The 24,467-nt window shown below is 35.8% G+C and overlaps 1 protein-coding gene across 1 annotated transcript in view; it reads right to left on the bottom strand.

Annotated features, from left to right (window-relative positions):
* Positions 1 to 10,514, bottom strand: part of zfhx3a (zinc finger homeobox 3a) — a 33,670-nt gene extending 23,156 nt beyond the window's left edge. Inside the window, 1 exon segment of the mRNA XM_063005224.1 lies at positions 10,417 to 10,514. The gene's annotated coding sequence lies outside the window, so the exon portion shown is untranslated.
* Positions 10,515 to 24,467: the final 13,953 nt, after the last annotated feature.

Below are 24,467 nucleotides of genomic sequence, written 5' to 3'. Positions count from 1 at the left end.
TTTAAATAGTTTCAGTCATAAACAATGTAACTATTAAAGCGCTCAGGGGAGGGAGGGGGGCGCTCAGCAGTAAATGGTGCTAGCCCACTACCACTGGGATCCACAGTTCAAAACCCCAGTGGCGCTATGGGCTGCTTGGCTATCTATATACAGACATGATTAGCTATGTCTGGGGGATGGCCAAGGCCTAACAATGGATTGCCGTCCTGTCCAGAGTGTGCCCAGAATAAAGCAGGTGAAAAAAAAAATGAATACAAAAAATAATAAAAGGTTATGTTTTATTATTAAAGTTTATACGTTGTGTTTAAAATTAGTCTGAATTTGCATTTTTGAAAAAAAAAAAGTTTAACTTTTAAGGGTTAAGGGTTTGCTGGGTATCTAAAAAATGATAGTGTGTGTGCAAATTAACAGTGAGGTCACAGCCCAACCTTGCAGTGAAAGTGTGGATTGTGCAAGCATCCAGAAGGTTATATTAAGCTCTGTTTGATCCTGACTGTGGAGAGGGTTAAAGTGCTTATAGAAAAATCAATAGTTTGAATTCTAAGCAACTTACTGGAAGCCAGAGCAGGATGCCAGCCTGATGCTAAGAATGTGTTCACTGATTTAAGCTCAGACCAATCGAAGATCATCCCAGATCAAGAGGCTCTGGAGGCAAGTCGATCCCACTATCACGGCTTTAAATAACACACTTGTATTACACTGTGTTTGATACAATAAGCAATGGAAACTCATAATCATTTATTTTAATTATGTTAGCCCACTAGCACTGGAATCCAGGGTCTAAATCCCTATCGGCTGTTTGGGCATCTACATGCAGACATGATGGGCTATGTCTAAGGGCAGGATGACTGAGGTCCTGCCATAGATTGGCGTCTTGTCTAGAAACACCCTGCCAACATTTGTAACTGTAATAATTTGGGTGGTATTTATTGTGTAAACATTCACAGTGTACAATAATAGTAAAAGTTCTGTGTGTGAAGAGGTGTCTGATTGATTTAGTAACAAAAACAGGTAGCTGGAAGTACAGGTTTTGCAAGTCATATTTTAGTACTCTTGTTCATAATCCGACCAAACTAAACATGCACGGCCTTAAGTTTTATGTAAAGCTTGTTAACAGTAGCAAAAGTTCTAATATTTTTAAGTATAAATCCTGCTGTGTAAAATATATTTTTTTACCAAAGCACATTTATTTTTCTTGAATATACCAGCGAGTATAGTTCACTCAACTGTTAGTAACCCCATTACCCTCCACCTCCCACTTTCTGTTTGGACAGCTGTCCACTTCGCTCTCTGCCTGCCTTTGATCTTTGATTTAATGCACCGTTTCCATTAGAAACACTAAGTCTATTCAGGGGCCAAAACAGACTTCAAAACAGTGAAAGAGGACGAGAGAGAAAGGCAAGATTTTAGAAAAACACAGAAGCAGTCAAGCCAAGCAATGTGACAGAGAAGGTGTTACTAGTGAATAAGGCAGCTTTCAGACTTCTTGAAAGGACAAAAAGATTGTAATACTAGATTCTAGATGCTGAAGACCAAACAAAGGACTAGACCTGAAAATGGAATGCTGAAGTGCTTCTTGAATGACACACCCAAAAAGAAAATGACATTTACATTCGGAGTCAAACGGCAAAAGGTTAAAAAAAACAATGAAACAAGAAACACAATGGTGGAACAATGTTTGGCCCTGGTGAGAAAGTGAAAATCCAAGAGACTGCCAATGTAAAACTCAAGCTTGTATTTGTTATAGTCCTGGCTGGGGACTGGGCTATAAAAACATAAAATATGTACATATGTAGGGTCCTATAATCTATAATCTATGCATAAAAAAGGAAATTAGCTATAGTTTGTGAATGTACACCAACAATGTTGGCTAAGAATGAAAAATGGATTCAGAACCCTGTGCAAGCAGTCAAGCAGCTTTGTGAATCCACTGTACGTGTGTTTAATGAAGAGACTAGCAAGTGTAAACAATATTTAAAACACCAGATACGCTGCTGCACTTGACTGGACTTACCACCATGTCATTACCGTGTTAGTATAATTTAGTGCTCAGAATGGTCCACCGCCCAAATAATAATTGGCTGGCATTTACAGTCTCCTTCACAATTATGGGCCCCCTAATGAAGAGGAGTTAAAAGAGTTATAAAAAAATTTACCTTTTGGTAAATTAGCTTTATCTTACACTAATAAGTGAGAAAAATCCAAATCCCTCATTACATACCCTCATGTGCCACAGTTATTGGAAGCCCTGCATTAAATACTTTGTAGAACCTCCCTTTGCTAATAATACAGCACTTAGTCTTCTCCTATAACATCTTATTGGGTTGGAGAATACTAAGCAGGAAACTTGAGACCATTCCTCTTTACAGAATCTCTCCTGATCATTCAGAAGAGGTTTAGCTTTAGCTCTTAAGCTCACCCCACAGGTTTGCTCTTTGTTTCAGATCACAGGATGGGAGATGCTCAATGAAGAAGCTTAATTTTCTGTTCAGTAAATCACTTTTGTGGTTTACCGAACGTGTCCTGGACCATCACAAAGGCTTCACCATACGTAACAGTGGGTAACAGTTTCTTTTCAGTGTAGACATAATGTTTTTAATACCAAACAAATCTTAAGTGTTTATTGTCAAATAGCCTAACTATCGATTAATCTGACCATAGAACATGGTTTCAGGAAAGGCTTTTTTCCTGGCAAGCCTTCTAAATGTGTAGGCATGGAGGTGGCATCTGATGGTAGAGACTTGATTACCCCAAGTTTTCTGTAATTCACCAACAGTAATCATTTGGGATGTATCTGCTTTCCCTACCATCCTCTGCACTGTATGCAAGCAAGTGTGTCCCTGTTCCAGTTGATTGGAACTTTTTAATTATTAGCCTAACAGTAGATCTGTGCATTTTTAGGCAATTAGCTACTTTTCAGAGCCATTTCCTGACTAATGAAGGTCAACATGCTCTAACTTTGTGTCCTATGTTAAAGAATATTTAAGAGAATATATATATATATATACACAACATTGAAGGTTGAGAACGGTAACCCTTGTTTACTCCTCTGTACCAGTGGCACCGATTAATATTTATATAATTCAGCTCCATTAATATGATTCACCTAGTAATTATAGTACTCCAATTGCAACCTGCTTAATTTTATTTTATTCAGTCCGTGAAAAGGAATAATGCATAAAACTTATTTTTAAATTTATTATAGATATCACCACTTGCTTAGTTTCTTACTTTAACGATTTATTTCCTTTGCCTTGTTAACATATATTTCTGTTAAAAAGGTGACATGTTTCAGATCTGTAACTGTACATAAAAACTATAATTGCTTAAGCAGTATGACTAATTCCCCTTTGGAGATTATTAAAGTGTTATCTTATGGTTTAGGCCACTGTCGTGCATTAATATAACATGCTGTCACTTGCTATGCACTACCACATTTTACAGATCATGTATGTTTAAGATCATTTGCACTCTCCACACCTTTCTCTTTCATTATTACTATTACAGTCTTTCATTGAGCCATAACATATGTAAAGACGTCTAAAGGGTTTTTTTTTCTTTCTAAATTGTACCACTGGCTCTTATTAATCTAGCGAGTTTGCAAAGACTGTGCATAGATTTTAATGTGTGTTATATATACAATACAAAATGTGTTGTTGTTTTGTTTTTGCTACAAATATTTTATACATTTGTGCATAATTACACAAAGCTTTAAGTGCTTTTCATAAGCTGTGTCTTAATATGCACAATTAGAACCGAATGTTTTTGAATCACCCCACACTTTGTATTAAAGGTTTATACACAATTCATAGACAGATTTGCATGTATGCCCTGCAGATATCCAGATTTAGTATTAGGGCTAATACCAACCCTAAATGCTGAATTGTATTATACTGTTAAACTAAATTTGATGCATTTTTAATCAACCCACTGACATATTTTATGCTAAAAATGCTTGCCATTCCAAATGAGACAACATGGATGATTCACATAAAAATCCTTCACAGAATCCAAACTGTCTTAATGCACATTACTACCACTCTGTCTTTGTCCTTTACAAAATGTTCTTTGTAGATAGTTGACCGTTACTAAAATTTAGTGTCTGTATCAAACCAGTTTCAGTATTGGCAGAGATATCTGATCCAAAATTTTAAAAATGGTACCAGACATTTCTTATATACAGCAATGAGAACTGAAGGTTATGTGGTTTTCTGTTCTTATGGCTTCTGAGCAGTTTGCACGTTGTATTAAACTGTTTTATAGGGTTTATGCTAATATTTGACATGTTAATGTTTGTATCTTGGGTAGAGCTTTTGATCCTGTCTTTAAGACTAAACATATTATTTTATATTCCACTTCTACATTCTTCTGTGGCGTACCAGGATGTACCCAGTTGCTGCTCAATGCTACATACATGCTTCAAATGGCCTGCTTTACTGCTGCAGACACTTATATGATCCTTATGTTGAGAGAGTATAATAACACAGATGTGAATGCAAATCAAATGACTTTCCTGTAATTATACTCTTGCGCCGAAACTAATAACAAAATAATGCACAACTGGCACATTACAACTGAGCACACAGCTGACTAATTAGCCCCTAAAAGGGTTGGAAAGACATCCCATTACCTCCATAATTATTGGAACACTTGGTAAAAAAAGGTCATGATAAAAATGACTTTGTTAAATTTACACAATTTCATTAGAAAGACTATCTTTAATCAAAGTACAATTGTTATTATTAAAAATAAAACTCTCACAATTATTGACATATGTGCTTTTAATCCTACAAAAGTCTTAATTTTCCAGTTTTATTAATAGTCTTTATTGATGCTTAATTATATTGAGGACTGTCTGCTTTCTAGATCCTGACTTTGTGGTTATCAAATCATTTCAGTGTGAAGCTGGTCATGTGTTTTGAATTACTGTCTCTGCTAAAAGATCTAATCATTATATACTTTTAGCTTTGTAAGATGATGTCGAATGTTCTTTTAAAATCTCCTGGTACTTTATGAATCAATGATGCCATGTATCCTAACAAGACTCACAGGACCTCCTGTAAATAATTCTTTAATTTTATTTTTATAATTCTTTAGAATTATTTTTATATCTGGTCACTAAAAAACAAAACATCTCCAATTAAAGTTCCAATAATATTTTGCAAACTCCAAATGCAAACATTCGTGGTTAGGAAAGTAAGGTTCTGTTTTGGTACATCTTCCAAATTGTTTATTTGCATAGATATAAATGAGACATGATATGAAAGTAAAATATAAATTGAAATATGTTGCTCATTTGTTTTGCACATTTTGTTCATCCTAGAGCTGTAAATAAGTTTTACATTGTTATATTAAAATTGCTCAGGTTTGAATGTAAATAGTGGAATGTAAGAACTGGCTGTTTAACTTCATCTAGATTCCTTGCCCACCTTTACCAACACTTCAATATAAATAAAAAAGCAGTTTTTGTTGTCAAGGTTGTACCCTCAAGGTGTTCTTTGTACTGTACAATTAGTTTGTAAGAAAGTACATAAGTTACTGTACCCTAAACTCCTTAAAACTACATTATACATAAAACATTGTACCCTAAATAACTGTATTCTTTCAGGTAAAAGTATACAAACTAAAGTTAGGGTTAGAGTAACACCCCAGCAACAAAAAAGAGGTGTTTCAGTCCTGTTATATCTGAGAGTGAGGGCTGCCAATATAGTGCAGGGTGAATAGGTTAAACAGTTCGCCTCATGTTGTTTTAATTAGAAATTATATGTCTGTGTGCATGTTTCAATCCCACTGTAGCCATTCCAGCTAAAGAACCTAGTAATAGACACATGCTTTCGACTATAATAAATCACCTTTAGAATCCCCATTCCCTGTAAATGAGGCCCACAGCAATGTTGACCCTTGTTTGACTCCAACTTGAGCCTCTCTAAAGCTGCTCCTTCCATTTAAACATTGCAGAACTATTGCAAATAAGCAGTTCTTTTCCTTCTCTGCCCTTTTATTCAGAGTGTGGTGTAGTTCAATATTTGCAGAGAATTCTGATGAGAATTCAGACTCAGTCACTGAATTCTTTCCATTATCAGTCCGTCTTTATTAAACGTGTCTAGGAAGTGCACACTGTAATCTAACAAACACACACACACACACACACACACACACACACACACACACACACAAAACCCGAGGGCGCAATGAAGAGTCGGACTTAAGCTCACAAGCGGGGGCCCCATGAGCTGTTTTTGGAGGCATGTTTGAGTGGTGTGACCGGGAGGAATGGTGAGAGAAAGACAGAGAGAGTGTAATAAAGGAAGAGAGAGCGAGTATTAAAGAGAGTTCAGCTCTGGGTGTGCAGCTCTACGCTAGCACAGCCATTGTTATGATAAGCAGAGAGAAAGGCAGTTTATGCATGCGTACACACAAGACCACTAACACAATAATGACTGACCGGTTACACACACTTGCCGCAATCACTGCCACACGGCCAAACAGTAAAGCATTACCACAAATTACAGCAGATCCAATTCATTTCTATCTGACCACATTATCCTGTTTTACTATATTTAGGAACCTAATCAGGATTGTGTTTAGCTCTAAAATGGTCCATCGCTTTGCTGCAATAAATACAATAAATACTCATTATGTGGAAGTTTTGCCAATGCTATTCATAATAAAAAAAACTAAACAATATTTATTAAAGCACAACATTTTTACCAATTTTTTATCAGCCTGAATTTTATTTACACTAGGCCCATCATTTTACATAATTACATAATGTTGGCTTGCGATTTTTAAAGAAATATTTGAATCCATGATTTAGTTGTATTTGCTGTTAAAGTATATTATATGCTTTTTGTAGTACAGCAATTTAGCACCAGGAGCTTTTACTGAAGTACTCAAAGTTTAAAAAGTTCAACAGAAACATGAATAAATATTAATGTTAAACATCAGAATAAATTTGTTTAAATACTTTGGCTGAATGTTAAAATACCTTAGTTAATAGAACTTTTTTTTTGTTCAGGTAAATGCAGGATGTTGAACCTGACATCTGACACTAATTGTTGTCCTGTCAAATATCATAATTTACTTACATAATTGTGTTTATGCAGTAATTGTGGAAGATCTATTATTAACTGACAGTGGGAGTATACTGGTATAAAAGTAATAACCGGAATCATTGTCATTCTGTCATTCTGTGATTAATAGATTTTCCAGAAATGTGAATACTATGATAATTAAAAACTTAATAGTAGTACACTTCAAACAACTCACATGGTTTGAACAACAGTATAACATGTCAAATACGCAAAAACTTTGCCCTAGTGTTTTAAAATCAGACATAATTACAGGCCTGTAAAGAGAAAACATTGTTATCCTTTATGTTTAAAGGGCAAACAGACAAGCACAAAGAGCAGCGGAAACATATTTTTGGATACCAGACCACAAGATGAAAGCCTACAAAGGCAGCACCAGTTTCTGTGGTAACAAATATAAGACAGGCCTAAACACTTCCTTGTGAGCAACCAGGCATTACTGGAAAGGTTCGAAAACAAAGGGGAGCCAAATATTTTACATTGGCACATTTGAAATGTCATATTTATACAGGCTGTATTTGCTCAATTGCTTAGTTAATGAAAAACACTTTTAGGTGCCACAGCATTCGTGCTCATTTGTTTTTAAATCCCACTTATAAGATGTATGAATTACTAGAAAAACCACACACCATCTTTGATATTATCTATGTATTCTCCCGCTGGGTACTTTCAATTTGGAAACACAGGAACATCCAAGCATGCAATGACACATAGTAAAGGCTTAAGCTCTCAACAATGAAAGACACTATAAATACTACAAAACTGCAAAACCACTATTCTTAACACCACGTGAGAACGTCCAAAACAACTGCTTTCAATTATTCTTAGAACAAAAAGATTACGCAAAAAGGTTAGAACTGGTTAGTCTGAGGAATGATAATTACAGTCGTGTTACACATGTTTAACAAAGTCACGTCTGTCAGGCATTTCAACTTTGCACACAAATACACAAAGCTCAGTACTTGCCAGGTTTGCTTTGAAAGATTTATTAGTTCCTTTGTCAGTTTTGTTTTTATGCAAATCGATGTCAGCTCAGTAAACATGAGCACATAACTGGTTTTAAAATGAAGGTATTTGTCTTATGATTTTTGTAAAGGGCTTTATGTCTAGCCTTTATATCGCTCATGGCCTTCCATTTATTATACAGACAAGAACAAACTCATCTAGCTTGAAATATAAAGATACTAAATATAAAGTCTACTAAATTATTGTTAAATTGATGGTCTATACATAGGTTTTGAATGGTTGAAGTAAAGGCTATAGCTGCATGAACGCTTTGTGCAATGCGTGACATTTAGGTGTATTGTTAGTTGTCAGGACTGGAGGAGGTGCATGATGAAACCTTGATAAAACAATTCAGATAAATGTCTAGTCTGGTAATTAATGTGACTTCAGAGTCCTCCAAGCAAGGATTTTTTTTTTGTTATATTGTTACATTGCTTTTGTAGAGAGATTGTAGAGATGTAAACCTAGTCAATGAAACTTTTAGTACTTTTTATTCAACTGCCAATTAAATAAAGGTTTTTTATGCTAGAAGCAAAATGTAGGCGTTTAAATGATTTGCTATAGCGCCAAGAACTAATGTGTTTTGTGCAATGCAGGACATTAGCGTATTGTTGGTTTTGTCAGAGAGAGAGGAGATACAAAATGATTTGTGAATGGTTTTTTTTACATCGATGTCTTATGTTCAAACTCAAAAGTAAAAGTAAAATGTTCATTTGCAGCAAAATGTTGGTTTTGGGAAGGCGACAATTCTTAATTGTGTTATTTTTTCAAATAAATAATTACAAAAATTGATGCTTATTAAATATAAAAGTCAACAGAAAATTTGATTAGTAATTGCGTTTTATCGTCATCCTGAAAGGCCTGGTTATTGTTCAGAAGCAGATAAAGTGGAACATACAACACATTGAGGTTAACATTAGATACTACAGAGGTGCAGTTACGTGAGACAGATGGTATTGCGGACTGAATTTCAGAATGTCGCAACTGCATTAATGAACCTGACAAAGAACAGAAAGGATGGAAACATACACACAAACACACCTTGAATTGTTCTGATCTATGGTTCTGTACTTAGTGCCTGCAGTAGGCTACATTATCTCCCCTCATTCCTGCCAGCCCTTCAGCTCAGATGTTCGGCTTCTCACTCTCGCCTTTTTCACCCTTATCTGTCTGTTTTTCACCATTCTTTCTCTAACACAGTGAACTCTGACCTGTGAGTCTGGGCTCTTTGACCCTGCATTCATCCCCTCCTCCCTTCCTCCACCATGATGTGCTGTGTGTGTATACCCCACAACACTGAGCCCTCCCTATACACAGAAACCTCTCAATTCACTCTCTATAGAAATTGTATTTTTGTTTACAGTTAGTGGAAATAATGCAGTGATTTTAAGAGCATGTCTTGGTAAGACAGAATAATGTCATCATGTAAAGCAGATGTGTTAGTGACAGATCTGACTGGAGCGGTTTAATAATGCTCCTGAATGATGAATGCTGCTGAAATATGCTGTTTTGTTTTAATATGGAAGACCAGTGGACCAGACGGTACCAGTAAACTTAACAAATCCGTTCAGGAAGGAAGAACCTCGGTTCGGTTCTGAAAATCGAACCAACGGACCTTTTGGATCACGACACTCATGTTACTGTGTACTGGATTTCTTTCTTCCGCTGCAGCTGCTTGCGGGCACCATTTTTACAACTTTCGGTGCATACACACCACCCATGTTTGTTTATAGTGTGTAAAAGAGGAGCCGATCTGCCCGCAGTGTTTTTCAACTGACAAGTGCGAGGATCACTGTTAGAAGAGGTAACTAGCGTTAGCTCACGGTATTCCGCACATTTGATTAATTCGGTGTACTTTTTGCAGGGTAATAAGACAGCAACTTAACTAACGGTCTTTATCGTTGGATTAGGGTCATGTCTACATTTAAACCCAACTTTGTTTAGTTTTAACAAGTCTGTTTGAAAGTAAAATCTAGTGTTCAGTAACTGCTGCGCTGTATGGAATACTGGTGCCTTTAACGGGAATCCGTACAGAGCTGGTTCATGCCCTCTACACGTATGTACTTACATGAATTATAGTGCATTATAAACCGTCTCTTAATCGAACAACTAAAACACCGTTTGCGGTGGGTTATTATGTTTTTTTCTTTTGTTTACTGTTTGACGAACCGTGACTGCACGGAATTGTGTGACCCAACGTAAACTATACAACACTGAGCAACTTCTAGCAAAATAAGAAAGTACACACCTAAACCCTGACAACATTAAGTAAGCAAGATAGTAAAATGAAAATGGAAACAAACATCTCAGTGAAACTTACATTTCCGACGTCTGCGCTACACTGACTTGGTCTCCCCGGTCCACACACACACACACACTCCGGCGCGGTTATACATCCCATTCGCCTAGTCCCATTTGGTCCGATAGCTTATAGATTATTACAAGTAAAGAGGTATATCCGTGTTCTTTTTAAAGCCTTTACAGATAGTATTTGGTTGTAACGCAGACGACGTGCCTTGGCATGCTCACAGGGAAGAGGAGAAAACGCTGTTTGACGACACCAAAGGAAAAAAAGCGTTCAGTCTTTATTCCTGCTAATTAGTTTCCTGCAAAAAAATGGCTGGAATTAGCACAGTGCGCATGCGCTCTATTACACAGGCACGGCGGGAAGGGCTAATTAGCTCCTCCTGGATCAATGAGATTGGAGCGCGTGGGGAGGGGGCAGGGAGGGGGGGGGGGGCGTGATGGAATTAGGCTACACCTCGATTACATCTAATATTTTATTTTGCAAAACAAACAAGAGAGAAAAATTAGCCTATAGACAAAGCGGGATGGATTGGGCTGGTCTTGGGAGTCTATAATACTGCGCTTATCCGCATGTTATAACCATTATAATAACCTATTACCAAAAACCTGACCAGTGTCCCTTATTCTTTTAATTCCTAACATAAGTGATAAATACTCAGACCGGTATCTTACTAGAACTCTTTTTTTAAACATATGAATAAAACAGAATCATTGTTGGAGAGGTTTTCTATAACCCTAAACATTTCGCTTGTTGTTTTAGTTGTACAAGTCGTGTTATTTCCCCATTGTCCATTTACACATATATAAAATCATGTTTATTTAATTTTAAATAAGACTATGCCAGTGTGTCCGGGTGCGATAACAAGAATTATATAGTAATAAATCAGTAATAAAAAACGAAAATGGATTTTTTGATTCTTGTTTCTTACAGATTGTTACTATATGTTTTCACTTTCCTTTTAAACGTTGCATTAAACTTTAACATGCTGGCATACATTATTTTAAATTATTCAAATATATTTGCCTACATAAACACAAGCACTGCCAAAAGTAAACTGATAAAAACACGATTGTCTTCATGTCTGTTGCGTTATTGTTGAAAACATTCTTACATTTTAAATAAACTTAACTGAACTTTCATTTTTGAAACACGGTCAAAGTCAAACAAAGCTATATTTTAATACATTTGAATAAACTTTGATTCTTAAATGAGCCTGAATACAACCTAAAATAAAAATGAGTTCTTAGGTGACAAATATTTTTACTTTTTTATTCATATTCATATTCATATTCATATTCATATTATTATTATTATTATTATTATTATTATTATTATTGCTATAATAAAATCATATTCATACAAAAATGTTAAGGATAAAGAATGATAATTTTAGGCCTCCTGACTCAGTGCCCGTGTCCGTAAGGTGCAAATCCACACATTTCTACCTGTATAAAATGTTCTGTGCTTTAAGCTCTTTGTATTCAGCTGTGATTTGTATTTCTGGTTTTCATTCGCCCAGCTTTTGTCATGATAATTCCTTTGTGTTGGTGTATATACGAGTGTCTGTGCGTCCGTACTTCAGCCTAATTAAACTGACAATCTGTTACTTTTTTCACCGCAAAGTCACCACGAGATTTGCTCTGATAAAAAAGAACTGAATTCAATTTAGGATGGTGAATAAAAGTCAGGAGGAGTAGAAAAGCTTTTATGAACTTAAGTCTACGGTTTCTCGGTATTCAAACTGTAACTTTGATGATCTAGGATATCTAGTGACTTCACAATTATATTTATTATTAGCAGTGTTTTCCCAAACGTTTAAATGAAAAGATAGTTTGATGAATATAATATTTTTAATAACTAGTAAAATAATACTATAAAGTGGTAAATAAATGAGACAGAATCATTCATCTGCCCTGAGAAAACAAGAATTTATGAGTACAGTGCGGTTCTATTAAACATAAAATATCTGTAAATGTATAGTTCTGTTTATACAACTTTTAAACCATCTACCTCTAATGCCACGAAATGCACAAAGCCACCACCACTTGGCCCTGTATATTTCAGAACCTTTGGAAACACAACTGTTTTTCCCCACCCTAAATTGTAATTATTTTTTAGTCTTCTTGTAACTGTTAACCACAACCTATTACTAAATTCTTACCAGTCCGTTTTAAACTGGTGATCTTAATTTCATTTTCCAAATCATAAACACGTTATCTTTGTTTTTGTTTGGCGTATTTTTATCTTATATCCTTTCCCCTTATTTTTCTTTTCTCTTTGTAATGCATACACTTTGACTTGTTCTTGTTGTCATTTACTTTACTCTTCATCAACCGTGGCTTAATATAGTGATTTATTCCAAGTTTTCTGTTCTGTAACGTGACTTTTTTAGACTTTTGGTCCAAAATCTTTAACCATTGCTTTAGTTACATTAACCGATGTAGGCTAAGTTAAAATCAGTTATTTATTCATTCATTTATTTTACAATAAAAAAATCGTAATTCACCAAAGGTGATGCAAGTATTTTTAGTAGACCGTATCATGTGTTCACTACTGCAGATGATTAAAATCATTTATTTATGCTATGTGCAGTGAATTGAAGTGCATTTTAAAAGCTGTTTGTTGGATGTTGATTGGATGTTGATCATCATAATTGAAAATATGAGCAGATGCATTTATTTTGTACCACAAACACAACTTCACAACTAAGGCTAGAGTTTCAGATTACTAACAGAATAGTTTCTTATCCTATAGCCTATTTAATATTGTCTAAATCTAAGCAATGTTTTAGAGACAAGAGTAGCAATAATAATTTAACTATCCCTTGCAAAAGAATGCTCCATTTTGGACGTATGGTCATCTGACCCTATTGGACGGATGCTCCTGCAGCGCCCTCTGTTGTTCATAATTACATGTACCTTGGATAAAAACGTAGCTTGTGACCACGTTTTAAATGCTATTGAATACAGAAGTGAAAACAACGATAAAATCTAAATAAATAAATAGATAAAGTCAATATCACAAACAGTTTAAAAGCTTTTTAGGCGCTTATAATTACTTATAGGCTACCGTGAATAAAAAGATAGCTGTGACCATTTTTAAATGCTATTAAATAGCCTACATAAGTACAAACCATGATATGTATTTACAAATCGGTATAATTAACAGTTTTAAGAAGAACAAAAATGACTAAGTTTGTAAGCTTTTTCAGCTGCTTATACACTAAATGCAATTCATATTTGTTTGATCACATAAATATGAATTAAATTATAAAGTTGTAATAATTTACATAGTTTCAAAATGCATTACAGTATCCATAATGTAATGTTTATGCATTTAAACAGTATAACATTTATTTAAGATATATACTGGCAATTGTTAACCTTTTTAATATCCTGGGGTATTCGTGGATTGTCATTGCACCACAAAAATCACTTTGCGTCCGTTTTATGACACACTTGCCTAGTCTCTATTTTGTTCTCTTTTTTAAAAGCATGAACAGTTACGAGCTCAGAATTCACTAATACAATTTGTTAAAATATGAATTGAAGTGTTTCAAACAAGCAAATCATGCAAGCTATTTGGTTTGTTTTAGGTCATCTCTGATCTGATACAGAGTGTCGATATTAGGGCCAATACTTGACTAAAACCTGGGATTGGTATCATAACAGGACATTTAATCAACTGACCTATTTTATGCTGTAAATTCTGTTGTGAATTTATATACCTGTATGTAGCTTTATTATAATGTAAGGTTTATTGTAAACAGAACAAAATATGTCATTATGAAATCAATAATGGTATCTGTGGATAATTTGACATAAAATCCGATTGGGACTCTTTTACACTCTTTGATATAGACATATATTTAGACTGTTAACCAATCTAACCATTCTAAAGTTTGAGATGCAAAAATTACCTCATGTAAATTTGTATGCAACATGAACATGCTTGTTGTTAGGTATTTTATAAATGATATACTTTATACCATTTAACACACATTATGGGTTTTGTATACATTTGATTTAATTCGTTGGCCTGTATAATGTATAATAGCTTGAATCTCACTTTGTATGCAAACACCTGGTTCCTTTTCAATGAATGAATATGAATTTATTTCAATAGCCGCTTCATGTTTGAGAGTGACACGGGTGCGTCGCCTCTGACACTGGACGCAATGCAGCACACCTAGACAGAGCTACTTCATCAGGGTAACATCCTCTTCTACCCCACGGGGCTGTTTAAAGCAGTAAATCCACCTGTGTTAGTTTTTAGAGGTGAGGGACAGTATAGGGAGCCTGGAGATTCCAGTGGACCCGAGAAAAACCTGCCAAACCCATCACAGACAGGGGAACAAGGGTACCAATAAACCCAGCAGCGCTGTCCTGTGTTTTTTTTACTAAGGCATATATGTAGATTATGTGAATATTTACGTTTGACTATTTTTTCAATTCCAGCAAACACAACTTTGTGTATTTAAGTAGTGTCAGTTTGTCAGTTTGTGAAGAAGTTGATGTGTTGTATCTTGTGTATCTGTTATTCTGACAACAATTCCTATGATGCCACTTTAACTTCGTGTCCATCTGTGTGGAACATATCAGATCTTTTCGTTTCAATGACCACAAAAGACATTTAAATATTGTCCTCATGCGAACATAACAGTTTACAGGCTGACATGCTTTTCCAAAAGCCTTTTGATTTGGATTTAGGTAAGACGAAAGCATAAAATGGCTTGAGATCAAGCATTAAACCTTATACACCGCAAACACATTCTCAACACTGTACACATTGTATTTTAATTGTGAATAGGTTGTCAACCTTACATAAAATCTTTAAATAGGCTATGTGCTCCCTTCAGATAGGTCAAAACATAACATTGTGTGCTTCACCTGAACTGAAGAAAAGTTCATCCTCTTGGTTGGCGTCAACACAACCAACCAATCATGTTGACAACCGTTCAGCTTTGTGTTCACCTGCCTGAAACAAAGTATAGATTTTAAAGGTTTGACAGTTTTTTCAAGCGAGTGAAAAGCTTTAAAATCCCTAAAACTTGAATGTAAGGGCATAATTTAAAATTGTGAGGCAATTCAATAACATATGGCTTCTATAATGATAATTTAGTTAATGTGGGTAAATGTAAATGTGGTATATGTTATTTGTTACATTTATTTAAGCTTACGTGTTAAAATTAAAGTTAGTTGTAATAATTATTTTAATTATTGTGACTTTTAGTATTAATTGCAGATATTTGTAAGAGTTCTTTTAATTACTGTGACCTTTAGAATTAATGTATTTGTACTCAGTTCTGCACTGATAAAGAAAAAAACTGAATGTCATGAAATTAATTATGAATATTCCGGTTTTCAAAGTGTTTTGCTAAAGATTTTGTGTATGTTTACTATATAACGATACATTTAAAACCCGTTGTTGAACCCAAAGTGAATTTCGACAATAAAAGCTACACCTGTTCAACGTTGCAAAATTAACGGTTGTAACGACGATGATTAGCGGTGGGTAGTGACATGCACTCGTTTACATAACTTTCATTTATTAAATTAACTCTTTAAATATACTGTACTTGTAACAGTAGTGTTAGTTCTAGACAAATTTAGTGTAGTACATTTGTAAAAACAAACATTTTTCTCACGTGAAACAACAATCTTGTTATAACTACTAAACTCCACATGGCTGCTGTTTGCTTTAATGTGGCTACTTGATGTGGCAACATTTGTGTGTCTGTTTGTGTGCATAACATGAAGGCTTCCAGCCATAAAGCTTTGCTTACTGATGTAACCCCTCTGACATGTTAACAGTTGCCAACCACTTCTTTTCACCTGTCAGAGACAGGTTCATACAGAGAGCCTTTGAACAGCCAGCAGTGGTCACAATTGCAGCAGTATAGAGATTTGAACAATCCCTACCAACAGACACATCAAATTGTGTCTAGAGGCCCAGCCAGTCAATAGCACTGTTAAGATGTAAACTTAAAATGGTGACATTAGATCAGTTACACAGATTTAGTTAATTTCTCTCTCTCTTTCTCTCAATATTTTATATCCTTTTTTGCTGCATTCGGGCCAGCAAAATCTGATGATCTATGTTATCATGGTTTTCACAATATTCCAATGTCATCCAATGTCAGCATCATGTCATGTTGCTAAATAATTGGTTTTCTTCGTCTTCAAGCCGACCACTTTATAAATGCTCAAAAGCATATAGTTCACGTGACTATGAACGAATGTGACATGACAGTCAGCAGTCTTTAATCTCCTTTGGTTTTTAAGTAGTTGTTGTAAAGCTTTGAGGTTTCAGATTTGTAACAAAAACATTTTATTACATTAAAATGTATTCAAACGAAGCCCACATCCTCAGTGTTGTGCACAATGTAATTTCTTTAAAATAAATGAATACATTTATATAATGTACATGTTCATTCCTTCTGTGTTGTAATGATAACAGATAACACTGTTGTGTATTGTATTCACTGTTGTACGCTATGTAATTATGTATGTATGTATGTATTGTGCATTATTTGTAATTCTTATGAAAGATTCGAATGACAAGCATTTATTCTGTGGCTCAGATATAGTCCAGATTTGAATGGAAAATTCGGCTTTATCTTTATGATTGGAAATATTTCTGTCACGTATGATTTGTAGACACGAAACAATAATTTCTCTTTGCCAAGAAAGGACCTGGAGCGCACTGGAGCTGATGTGTTTTAATCTGATCAAATATAAGAGCAATAACTCATGTTCATGTAATATTTTTAATTTCAATCATGATTGTGTTTGAATAGAGAATAAAACAATGAAAGCATTAGACATTCAAAATAATGCATTTAATACAAAATGTAGAAATCCATAAATATGAAAAAGAATAATAAACCCCATCTAATTATGTCACCATCTGATCCTCATGTGCTGCTCCTCCACTGACCCTCGATGACCTGCAGATCCGACAATATTTATGAGCTTTTTTCATCAAATGCGTATTTCATTCTTTGTTCATAAAACGCACACATTGGCTTTGAGTCATCTTATTTATATCATGTAAAGGCTACACAGTTTCACCACTGCAGCTCGTATATAAAGTTACCAATTGTTAATGCAGGGCATGGAGGGATTAGTTGCTTTAATGAAGGTAGATGTTAGATTTTTGGAGATTAATTTATGAATGATTTTTTTTGTGTTGTATCTTTGGTTTTGAATTTCATCTGTCGTTTAAAAAGGTCTCATCAGTAGTTATAATTGTAATTTTTATAAATGTATCTGATTGTGATTCCTGAATTAAATTTGAAGAACATCTGGCAGTTATTATTTAACAACTGTTGGTAAAACAAACCACAACTGTTTCTTATGACGAAACAGTTAAACATATGAAAACACTTTGAGAGGAGGTATTTTAAAATGACAGTTATTTATAAAATGATTTTTTTTCACGGTTACAACAACTTTGGTAAAATAAAGCCCAATTCAATTTAAAAACGACAATTGTTGCTATTAAAAAACAATTACGCAGCCTAACAAAAAATCTCAATCATGTATTTAAACACACTTAGGGTGGTTGGGTTTAATATACAGCAAGGTACTTTATGATTTCTATTTGTTTTAAAGCAATAAGCTGCACTTACCACCATGAGCTGCACTATCTAAAAATGTCTGAGCCAGATCCGTGTACTGCAGAAATCGTACACATCGCAAATAGACTTCAAAACCAGCGTGTGTGTGTGTGTGTGTTGGCGTGTGCCGCGTCTGTCCCACTGCCAAGGTCCAGTTCATTTAAATGTGAATATACTGTTTACAATGGGCACCATGCGCAGCAGTAAAAGCAGCCCTGTTCTCATTAAGCATCAATCTGTGCATCCAGTTTGTTTGAGTTAACCTTTGTGTGTATTAACTCCGTTAATTACGCACTTAATCTGTTAATTAGACACTTATTTTATTAATTAGACACTTATCCTAAGAGACATAAAGGTTACTGATATGTTGCAAGCAACAGACCACGAACATACTATTATTTGTACTTAAATCATTAAGGGTCTATTATTGTTTTTCTTTTTCTTCTTCTTATTATTTGTTTTAAAGTTAATTAGTAAATATATTAAATGTATCACATTGATCTATAACACCTTCTTTATGCTTAAATTATGTCATCAATATGATCATGATGATCACAATGTTCATTAGGCATATTCGCCCAAAAGTCAGATGTTGCGACTGTCTATTTGCAGGTAATGTAGAATGTCTGGCGATGCTTTATTTTCTCAGAAAACATTAAAAAATAATAAAATGTTGTAAATTATTGCACGCTTGTATTTTACTCTTGGATAACGTGAATTGAATGTGTTTCTAACATCATGCAGAATAAAAAACAGCAAGGGTAATTTATTTTTATTGTCAAAGGAAAACCCTAGTGACATTCGAGGTGAAATGACAAGGTCAAAAGCCTCTCCACAAATACTGAAAAAATACAGTCAGGTTAGGCTGGTTCATGATGTGTCTAACATTATTAACATCATGCTTTTTTATAATGGTATTAAAATGTATTTTGTTTTTGTGTTGGAACTGAAAACACATTTAGAACCAGTATAGAAAAATGCACTCGAGGTTTTTAGGCTTTTGCGTTTTAAAATGGGTGGTTATTAGCATTTTAATTCGTTTTATGTGAGAAGAAATATGTGGAAAATTGAACGTAAAAATAAAAAAAGCAATATATGTATTACTCTCATAATAATAACCATAACAAAAAAAAAGGTATTATTATTATTATTATAAACTGAGCTAATAAAAATATTTACTCATATTATTATTATTTATTATTATTATTATTTATTAATATTTACTCATATTATTATTATTATTATTATTATTATTATTATAAACTGAGCTAGTAAAAATATTTACTTGGATTAACTTGGATCGAATGGTTGTTCGTATAGGAAGCACATTCAGTGCCATATTGAAACATAAAGTCCAATGTGCACAAACAGAACAAAGCCATGCCGACTCGAATATAAAGGTTTTAGGAATATGTGCTCGTCCTATAGCGCATCTGCTATACTGGTGTCACCCAACCCACCCACCCAACACACACACACACACACACACACACACACATCAAAAGGCCAAGTTCACGGCCTCTAGGACAACAATGGTTTTGATTACTCAATCAGACAGCCCCACCCCATGTCAGACAGACAGACAGGCTCACACACACGCACACAAAGGAAAGGACATTTGGCAATTTGTGTAGAAGTAATTTTATGTGTTAGTATACGCACACAGTTTGTATGTATATATATATATACAGTGTATCACAAAAGTGAGTACACCCCTCACATTTCTGCAGATATTTAAGTATATCTTTTCATGGGACAACACTGACAAAATGACACTTTGACACAATGAAAAGTAGTCTGTGTGCAGCTTATATAACAGTGTAAATTTTTTCTTCCCTCAAAATAACTCAATATACAGCCATTTATGTCTAAACCACCGGCAACAAAAGTGAGTACACCCCTAAGAGACTACACCCCTAAATGTCCAAATTGAGCACTGCTTGTCATTTTCCCTCCAAAATGTCATGTGATTTGTTAGTGTTACTAGGTCTCAGGTGTGCATAGGGAGCAGTTGTGTTCAATTTAGTAGTACAGCTCTTACACTCTCTCATACTGGTCACTGAAAGTTCCAACATGGCACCTCATGGCAAAGAACTCTCTGAGGATCTTAAAAGACGAATTGTTGCGCTACATGAAGATGGCCAAGGCTACAAGAAGATTGCCAACACCCTGAAACTGAGCTGCAGCACAGTGGCCAAGATCATCCAGCGTTTTAAAAGAGCAGGGTCCACTCAGAACAGACCTCGCGTTGGTCGTCCGAAGAAGCTGAGTGCACGTGCTCAGCGTCACATCCAACTGCTGTCTTTGAAAGATAGGCGCAGGAGTGCTGTCAGCATTGCTGCAGAGATTGAAAAGGTGGGGGGTCAGCCTGGCAGTGCTCAGACCATACGCCGCACACTACATCAAATTGGTCTGCATGGCTGTCACCCCAGAAGGAAGACTCTTCTGAAGTCTCTACACAAGAAAGCCCGCAAACAGTTTGCTGAAGACATGTCAACAAAGGACATGGATTACTGGAACCATGTCCTATGGTCTGATGAGACCAAGATTAATTTGTTTGGTTCAGATGGTCTCAAGCATGTGTGGCGGCAATCAGGTGAGGAGTACAAAGATAAGTGTGTCATGCCTACAGTCAAGCATGGTGGTGGGAATGCCATGGTCTGGGGCTGCATGAGTGCAGCAGGTGTTGGGGAGTTACATTTCATTGAGGGACACATGAACTCCAATATGTACTATGAAATACTGAAGCAGAGCATGATCCCCTCCCTCCGGAAACTGGGTCGCAGGGCAGTGTTCCAGCATGATAATGACCCCAAACACACCTCTAAGACGACCACTGCTTTATTGAAGAGGCTGAGGGTAAAGGTGATGGACTGGCCAAGCATGTCTCCAGACCTAAACCCAATAGAACATCTTTGGGGCATCCTCAAGCGGAAGGTGGAGGAGCGCAAAGTCTCAAATATCCGCCAGCTCCGTGATGTTGTCATGGAGGAGTGGAAAAGCATTCCAGTGGCAACCTGTGAAGCTCTGGTAAACTCCATGCCCAGGAGAGTTAAGGCAGTTCTGGGAAATAATGGTGGCCACACAAAATATTGACACTTCAGGAACTTTCACTAAGGGGTGTACTCACTTTTGTTGCCGGTGGTTTAGACATTAATGGCTGTATATTGAGTTATTTTGAGGGAAGAAAAAATTTACACTGTTATATAAGCTGCACACAGACTACTTTTCATTGTGTCAAAGTGTCATTTTGTCAGTGTTGTCCCATGAAAAGATATACTTAAATATCTGCAGAAATGTGAGGGGTGTACTCACTTTTGTGATACACTGTATATATATATATATATATATATATATATATATATATACATACATACATACACACACATATATATATACTATGGTGAATTACTTGTTACCATGCACTAGTATGTAATCCACAAGGAACAGCCAGTTTCCTTCTGAAGTAATCAAAACCACTAAGACCACCTGCAAAAGACATAAATCAATGTTCCGGCTTGTTAAAAAAAAAAGGCATTCAAAAGAGGAAAAGAACAATTAAGACGACAGGGTAGTTTTACAGACACAGAGGGTGTGTGCTTCACTGGCCAGCCTGAGGTCCAGATCTGTTTCCTATTGAAAATGTATGGTACATTATGAAGAGGAGAATCGGGCAGTGGTGACTGTTAAGCACCTGAAGTGTTGTATGAAACAAGAATGAGCAAAAATGTAACTTGTAACACTGCAATAATTAGCAGCCTTATTTCCCAAACCAATAAAAAAGGGACACCCTTTCTAATTACTAAATTAATGTGTTTCAGTCACAACAATTGGTATAGGTGTAATAAAGCAATTATACATAGGAAATTGTAAAAGAAATTTTGCAACAACAGTTTGGAGAAGGCTCTTTCCTGTCCCAGCATGACTGTGCACAAGGCAAGCTCAAGACATCAAGAAAAGCTTGGTTTAAAAGAAGTCTTGTGAGAAGCCCCTTCAGAAGAGTGGCTGTTATAGCCGAAAACACATAGAGGTCCTGCTATTTTAATAACAAACTGTTTGAAATGGGATTTCCAACAAGTTTATGGCCAGGTGTCCAAATACTTCTGGCCATATACTGTATATAATATATATGTTTTGAGGCTAATTGGAAAAAATGGCAATTTAATTTGCTTGGGAGCGTAAAGCTTGTACTCTGGCAATGAAAAAGGTCATGTGACCTGATGAGTATAGATTTACCTTATTCCAGAGTAATGGGCACGTCACGCAAAGAAGGGAAACACATAAAGTTATCATGAATAGTGGCCACTACAAGCCTCTGGATGCAGTATTATAATCTGAGGTTGCTTTAGTTGGTCTGAACTAGGCTTAGGATCTATGTGACAATAAAATGAGGTCAACTGACTACCCGAATGTACAGAATGACCAAATTATCCCATCAGTGGATTTTTCTCCCAATGGCATGGGCAGATTTCCAGACGACAATGCCAAGATTCATCTGGCTTGAACTGTGAAAGAGAGGTTTAAGTAGCATGAGGAATCATTTTCACACATAAACTGGCTATCGTAGCCATGAGCCTAACACCATTGAAGGTCCTTTTGGAGGATGTGCTGAAGAGACGACTTTATAGAGTGGTTTGGTGTTCAGTACAAGACTTCAGCCAAAACTAAATGCTAAATTAGATGAAAATAAACATTGACATTGTATAGGGATGAGAAAACAACGTTGTGAGCAATAATCAAAGCTGAAGGAGAGCCTACAATACGTATATTAGTGTGCACCTTATTTGGCCAGGCAGTGCATACCCCTCACCATAACATGTACATTTTTTGAGGGATGGGGGGAGATGATCTTAAGGCATGTACAATAAAAATACTGGATGTTATACTGTTTGATAGGCCGCAGTGGTAAAACATGATAATGATGAACAGGGCAGCATTTAGTGTGGCTGTTGCATAGCTTAAGGGTCCTAAGTTCAATTCCCACCTGATGTAAGTGATTGAATGGGTAAGTATGTGCTGCCCTGCAATTAAATGGCACCATGCCTGACAACCATGATCCAAATATAATGGTTATGGAAGATGAATGAATAAATGAATGATTATGGTTGATACATCTTTCAAAAAATAGCCACAACAGTAAAGTTTATACCAGCACCAGAATCAAAATGTAATTATGTACTTAAATGTAGATCAATTGCTCAGAATATAACTAATCATGAGGTGTTACATAAAGACTCGTCTCTGCTACCGGTCGGCTGGGCGCCATCTAGCGGGCACAATTGCCAGTACCTGTAACAGACAAAAATTGGCCACCGTGGCTGCTGGGTAGGAAACATTATTGTATAACTTACCTGAAGTTGGTTGGAACTGTGACATTGTATACCAGGACACAGTGGATTCCTAGATAACAAGAGAGTAGACCAAGTGGCAAGGAGAACAAAAGGCACACCATTTGCTGATTAATAAATGCTTATATAAAGAACAAATGGCAAACTGAGTGGAGCTGATGTAAAACTAACAAATGATCAAAGGCAATTTCCCATAATTGGAAAAAGAATGATCTCTTATCTTGAAAACCACTGGGACCGAACAGTATACTCAAGATGCCGCATTTGGATACGCCAGGCTTAAGACGTGAAGCCATTTCTTACTGCTCACCATGTCAAACCCAACTCCCAAACAAACACTTGTTACTGGAATGCACTATTTACAACCGGAAAAGACAGCAACTCTTAACAGCAAATACCATTAGAGACATTTTTAACAACACCAAGGCAGGTACACTTCTAAAACTTCAGAGCAAAACAAAACTGAAATCATTGATCTATCCAGTCATTTGAGATGACTGTATCATATGTTTGAACGTCCTTGAGTGACCCAGCCAAAACACATGCTTAAACCCAATCAGAGAATTGCCTCAAAGCAACTACAGTGCTGTTTTGGCTGTATGCTTCAGGTTCTTGTCACACTGAAAGGTAAACTGTCATTCCAGTCCGAGTTTGAGTGCACTCTGGAGGAGTTTTCCCCCCCAAAGATATTTTACTGTTGAAATGATACTAACCAGGTGATGTGCAGTGCCCGTTTTTTGTTGTTGTTTTTTTACCACACATAGTGCTTCCCAATTCTTTCTGCCTAAAGAATTCATGTTTGTCTAGTTGGACAAGAGAATCTCAGAGCAGACGGTCAAGTCATTTTTCAACAGGAGCTTCTGTCTTGATATCAATTTATGGAGTGCGAAAAGGTACTTGTCTCTCCAAAAATATTCCTGTCTCTACACAGGACTTCTTGCTTACATCCCTGACCTTGCCTGAATGCCTAGTTTGGCCAGACAACCAACACTAGGCAAGTGCAAGGTTGTGCCAAGCTTTTTCTATTTCAAAATTATTAAGGACACTGATCAGTGCAATACATGAAGCCATATATATTATTTTAAATCTTTGCC

Source organism: Trichomycterus rosablanca, chromosome 11 (genome assembly GCF_030014385.1).
Source record: "Trichomycterus rosablanca isolate fTriRos1 chromosome 11, fTriRos1.hap1, whole genome shotgun sequence".
Taxonomy (NCBI): domain Eukaryota; kingdom Metazoa; phylum Chordata; class Actinopteri; order Siluriformes; family Trichomycteridae; genus Trichomycterus; species Trichomycterus rosablanca.
This window is presented reverse-complemented; position numbering and strand designations above follow the sequence as displayed.